A 6,182-nucleotide genomic window follows, 5' to 3' on the forward strand; every position below is an offset into this window, starting at 1 on the left:
AAAGCAGGGTGATTGTTGTTGATATAAGCTAGATAAGTTTTTCATGTTATGTCAAAAGCCATGCATTCCTTTTTTATTGTTAAAGTTTTAAAGAAATATTTATCGAAACCAGATGTTAATGCAGTCAAATAATTTTCTCTCATGTATTTAAATGTTTATATGGCATTCCTTCCTACATGCGTTTCTTAGTTTACCAGGACTGTCGTAACAAAGTACAAAGGCTGGATTACTTAGACAACAAGGTCTGATCGTCCTGCGGCTTTGTGGACTGTAGTCCAAGATCAGGGTGTCCGCAGGCCACGTTGTCCCTGAGGTCTGCCCGCGCTGCGCTTGGCTGGCCAGCAATCCGCCCTCCCCTTTCACCCCCACCACCTGCCCTCTTTCCCCATCTGTCTCCAAGTAACTGTCCAAATTTCTTCTGCTTTTAAGGACCCCAGTCACGTTGGATTAACTAATGACATCTTCAAAGCTGCTATTTACAAATGGTTCCCACCCACTGGCCCAGCATTTAGACTTGAACATATCTTTGTGGGGGAAACGATTCAAAAATAACAATGTTACTACAGTGATTACGTGAGAAGATTAATTTTAAACAATTTTATGCTTATTTCCATTTTGTCATTTTGAATTATTTATCTCTAACGTGCTGCTGGATTCTGTTTGCTGCCTTTTTATTTAGGATTCAGCATAAGGAAGAAATGAGAATATATGGTTTTCTTATTGGGGTTTTGAATTCAAGGTTAGGCTTGTTTTGGAAAAAGATCTATTTTTCTTTCTTTTTCTACATTCTAGAGAAGTTTTAAATGCATTGGAACTATTGCTCCATGAAGGTTTATTAAAATGCATCTGTTAAACTGCTATTAAGATACCTTTGGAGGTTAGTTTTCCCATAACTTTTATTTCTTCATTTAATTGTTTGGATTTCCTATTTCTTCTACGACTGTTTTGTTTATTATATTTTCTAGAAATATGTACATTGTAACCAAGTTTTAAAGTTATCTGGCAGAGCGTTGAACACAGTAGCATCCTTTGGTTTCATCTGCGTTTGTGGTCACAAGCCTTTCTGCCACACTAGCTCTTGAGTAGGGGGCAGTCCACCAACGAAGAGCGAAGAGAGCCCCCGGGACGCGGGAAAACCCCACCAACGGGCGCGCCCCCCAAACACAGACTCTTCGCTGGCCTTGCCCCCGCACCGCCTTTCCTCAGCGCCTGAGCCGGGGCAAAGCCGAGCGCAGCTGCGTCTGCATTTCCTGTCGCCCGAGGGGCGCCCGGAGGCTGGTTCTCCACGGCGAGACGCCGCCACAGGAAACGGCCCGGGCGGACGGACACGGGTGTGGCTGGGTCAGGGGCTCGCAGTGACGCAGGATAAAGCGCCCCCGGGAAGCAGTCGCAAACCTGGCGGCGAGCGCGGTCCTCCCGGATTCCGCGGCGGCCGTCGGGGCCCCCCCGCGGGGAGGGCGACCCCCGCGCGGCGCCATCCTCCCCTTCTCGGTGCAGCTTTCGGCCGAGCCTCCCCAGCGTCACCACGACCCCCAACCCCCAGCCAGCCCCCTATCGACCTGCCTGGCCAGCAGCAGCCATCCCGGCCGGCGCCCTCCCCGGGGGCCTTCTCCCGCGCTCTGCGGCCCCGCAGTCCCGGCTCTGCGCCCAGCGCGGTCCTCAGGCCCCAGTGAACCGTGGGGGTCGCGGGCTGGTGTCTTCGCACCGCACTGGCAGTGGGCCTGGCTCCCGGGGACCGATAGAGCGGACGGTAGGGCGACTCACCCAGCACAGCCGCAAGGTTCAAACGGCCCCGCGCGTCGATGTGGGAGAAACGCGGGCCTGGGACACAAAAGCTTAGTAAACTGGCTCACGTGGTTAACTATGTTTGCAGGAAAAAGAGAGAGAGAGAGGCAGTTTTCAAATGTTAGCCTAGGTCAGGATCACCTGGAGGGCTCGGTAAAGCCTAAATTGCCAGCCCCACGTTGCGTGTTTCTAACACGTTTCCCGGTGACGCTCTTGCGGTTTGGGAACCACACGTTTGAGACGCACTGAACTAATGTGATGGCAGCTGTTGCGTAAGAACTAACACTTTGATTCAATTTCATGATCTCTGATTTATTCATCTTTTATTTTCATTCTCATCTAAAATTATTAAGCAAGCACTACTCTACCACCATGCAAGGCTCCACCTCATCAATCCTTAAGTATTATTAATTCTTGGATATTTAATCAGCCCATTTACAAACTGCCAGTGGTTACTGAGACAATATGTAATAAATAAAGAATAACAAGCTTAAGAGAACCCAAGATTTCTCATCATTTCCTTCTCACCTTGGGTGTTTTTGCTTCCTTTAGATGGTCTGAGACAATGCTAGTCAAAGGCAGGAGATAATAATCCCTCTTATGGGGCTGTGTGAGTAAATATGGACTGACTCCTTTCCCTTTTGTTGGTGGTGAGTATAAATACAATTCCTATGGAGGGAATGTGACAATGTTTTACAAATAAATATACCTTAACACACAGCATATCCGTGTCTAGACACTTATGTAGGCACACATTCAAAACGGTCTGTGCCTGAAGATATTCGTTGCTGCACAGATTGTTAAAAAAAAAAAAAAAGATTGAAGAGAACCTAAGTGTCCTATAATAGACTATTGGGCAGCTTTAGGGAAAAATGAGAAATCATGTGTTGTAATGATATGGAAAGCTCTGCGAGATATATTAAGTGAAAGTGCATGGTCAAGATAATACAAATAGACACTACCATTTATAAAAACAAGTGTATATATATATGTTCATATACATATATACACGCATGCTTTATTCTGGACTGATAACTGGTGACAAGACTTTGCTGAATAGTTTTCTATTTTTTTGGCATGGGCAGACGTGGGAATTGAACCTGGGTGCTGGGCATGGCAGGTGAGAACTCTGCCGCTGAGCCACCATCCCAGCACTGACAAACAGCTTCTTATACATCATGTGAACGTAGTACTTATCAGAAAATGGAAGTAAATATGTATATTTTTTTCCTCTGAAAGTCAGTCAACGTGGAAATCACAAATAGACCCTACACAATACTGACTTTGCTTTCCCAGGAGGAAATCCTTAGCTTTAGTTGGGAATGTGGTGGCAGCCTTTATAGTTTTGCCATGTCATATCTCTAAATAAAAAGACAGACCCTCCTTCTTGTCAAAAACAGGAGTCCATAGACAATTAATGTTGCTTTTAAAGTTAGAATAAAAGATGAATAAAAATTGCAACATTTGTTCTGCAATTCAATTGTTTCCTTTATGGGAATCCCTGCTGAGCAAATGAAAATTTATGGGCAGATGAAAGTGCATCAAATAAATCAACTCACGAATTAAATTCATAACTATCATAAATGCTGCTGAGGAGGCAGAAGCCGAGAAAGACTAGAGGGAGTGACTCACCTGGGAGTTGAGTAAGGAATTTACTCACAGGAATTAAGTGCTCGCGCACTGTTTACAGGGCCTGGAGCAAAACAGCCATTTCTATGTTTCGACGAGGGTGGGATTCGAACCCACGCGCGCAGAGCACAATGGATTAGCAATCCATCGCCTTAACCACTCGGCCACCTCGTCACATGTGCTGCTCTTTGGGACACTCCTAATCCATTTTTAGCAACACCTTTACTCGCCATGTCCCAGGCTTAATCCTGCAAGTGCCCTACGAGTCAGGTATCCTAAGACTGTTTTCCGGCCCCCGCAAAATCGAGGGGCGGGGGCGAAGACCCCTGGCAGTTGTAAGGTGACAGGCTGAATCCGGGCTTGCCCACACTGTGGCCCCGGGACCCCGCAGCGCCGGCGGGCCCGCGCGTGCCAAGGCCGCTGCGCTGTGCGCGCGAGCGCGCGACTGCCCGGCCCCCTGCGCAGCCTGCTTCCAGGGCTCGCATCTTGCTGCGGGTCCCAGAACCTTGGCTCTGCGAGCCCGTCTCGTTTGCGCGTGCACTTTGCTCGGGCAGGAGATGGTCCTCGGCTGCGGTGGGGCTCGCGGAGCGCGGGGAGGCAGTGCGGGACCCGCTGCCGCGCGGATGTGGTGCTGGGCTGCGGGAGACCGGTCCCTACTACCCCACACCGCGGCGGCCTGACGCCCCTTCCAGCTGTGGCCGCGTTAGTGGCCAACTGGTCGTGAAGAAGGCGTCCGCTCGTGACAGCTGTGTGCTTTCTAATATTTAGTGCACAATTGCGGAGGGGACATTTTTCGTCTTGCCAAAATGTTAGTGTCTTTTCCTCCCTGTGAAATCCCTTTGCTCCATTACTAGCTTTATTGTGAGGGACCACTTTTTCTCTCTCATCCAAGTTCCTCACTGAATTTCAAAAGATCAGTATAAAACAACACCCCAAGGGGACTTCCCCAGGATGCCTGGGTGAGAGAACGAGGGACTTACCCGTTTACTGCCTGGAGACATCTTATTTCTTCCCTATGTGAAATGAGTATTTTGGAGTTGTTCTTACGGGTTGAGTTTTCCTCTACCCCTCACCCCTACTTCCCAAAGACAACCACATTTCAAGGCTAGGAACCTCGGAACCATTCTAGAGGAAGCTTTGGCGAGGGTGGCAGTTGCGGGGCGGGATTCGGCTGTTAAGTAGGAGTGTCGCTGGGGTCAAATGTGAGTGTCACAGGCTCCCTTCAACTCGAGGGCAGGAAGCATGTTTGCTTGGGTGTCCACGTACAAGGCGCCATAGTGCTGGAATAGCAACGTTGTTAATCTTGTTCTAGCTTACACAATAACATTGTAGATTTAAAGTGAAAGAACCACTAAACTTTAGAATCAACGTACCCAGAAAGAATATTTTCAATTAATTAAACCGCTTGGGCTAAATGCAATGCAGCACCTCTTCTAACAGTTAAACATTACAAACTACTCAGTGCTGTTACCAAACTAGAATACTAAGTTAAATAACTTAAATAAAACGTTAGAGTAGTATGTGGTAATTAACAAGAATAATTTAGATCTGTATGTAGTAATTTATGAATATTTCCCCAGTTAAGAAAAAAAAAAGTTGTGGAACAGTATGTATAGTATTTTTTGTTTGTCTGTTTTGGATAGATAGATTGAAAGAGTTTAAGTAGTTATCAGTGAGAACCAGTTATCAGTCGCAATTTTATAGAGGTCCCAGATTTAGTCTTTTCATGTTACATTAAAAGGACATTATACATACAATTATTGTATATTTATTTTGTCAGAGTTAACCTAATATTTTCAAATATATCCCAATATTTAAAAGTCTTGTTTGGCAATTTTTAATTTTTTTTTATTTACTGGCAAAAGAAATGGCATGAATTTTCTTTGCACTTTCTGAAGAGGGTAGGTTGATATAAATATTAAAAATATCCAGAAAAATGTATGCCAATTGTTAAGGAAAGTATTCATACATCCATAAACTACTGGTCCCAAATCATTGTCAAAGAAGAAGATTGGCTGTAACCAAGTTTTTCTACATGCCAGAGGCTAACAAAAAATAGGCAATCAACAAGCAGGACAGTTATTAAAGTTTCATCTCAATAGTCAACGGTTTCCTGGGAAGAATTAGCAGCAGTACTATTTGTGGTAGTTTGAAACAATATGTATCCCATAAAAATATGTTCTTAAGGCGAACGCATTCCTGTGGGTCTGGACCCATTAGAAGGAAGACTGTTTGCTGAGGTCACTTCAGTGTGGCCCAACTCAGGATGGGGCTTAACCTTATCACTGGAGACCCTCAAAAGTGCATGACAGGGCAGGCCATGGTGGTGCAGTGGCAGAGTCATCCCCTGCCATGCCGGAGACCCAGGGTGGATTCTGTGTGCGTGCCCACATAAAGGAAAGAAAGTGTGAAGTTTTAAAATGTGGACGATATCATCCTTTGCCCTGTATTCTAATCTACCTTAGTCCTATTTATATCTGCTTCATTCATATCTCTAGTGATGCCTGATTACTTTTTCAGCTTTTAAAACCATTCCTGTATGGGGTACTTTGCTTTAATAGCTTCTGAGTCTCAGGTGTCACATAAATAGCCAAAGTCTCTGGGAATGACCAGGTTATACACAACAGCTCAGTATCTCAGAATTTAGAGACAATAGGTACAACTCCTGAGCACATGTACAGCTGTAAGAGCTCACCATCTAAGACCCTTTACAATAGCCCCAACCTGGTAACCCATGCTCTCGACTTCAGTTCACCAAGTTTTTACAT

General features: G+C 45.6%; 1 non-coding gene across 1 annotated transcript; it reads right to left on the reverse strand.

The window, feature by feature from the left end:
* Nucleotides 1-3,506: 3,506 nt before the first annotated feature.
* TRNAS-GCU (transfer RNA serine (anticodon GCU)) lies at nucleotides 3,507-3,588 on the reverse strand. Its single transcript has one exon. It is a non-coding gene; the product is annotated as a tRNA-Ser (tRNA).
* Between the last annotated feature and the right edge of the window lie 2,594 nt (nucleotides 3,589-6,182).

The sequence above is a fragment of the Tamandua tetradactyla genome, chromosome 5 (assembly GCF_023851605.1).
Source record: "Tamandua tetradactyla isolate mTamTet1 chromosome 5, mTamTet1.pri, whole genome shotgun sequence".
Taxonomy (NCBI): Eukaryota; Metazoa; Chordata; class Mammalia; order Pilosa; family Myrmecophagidae; genus Tamandua; species Tamandua tetradactyla.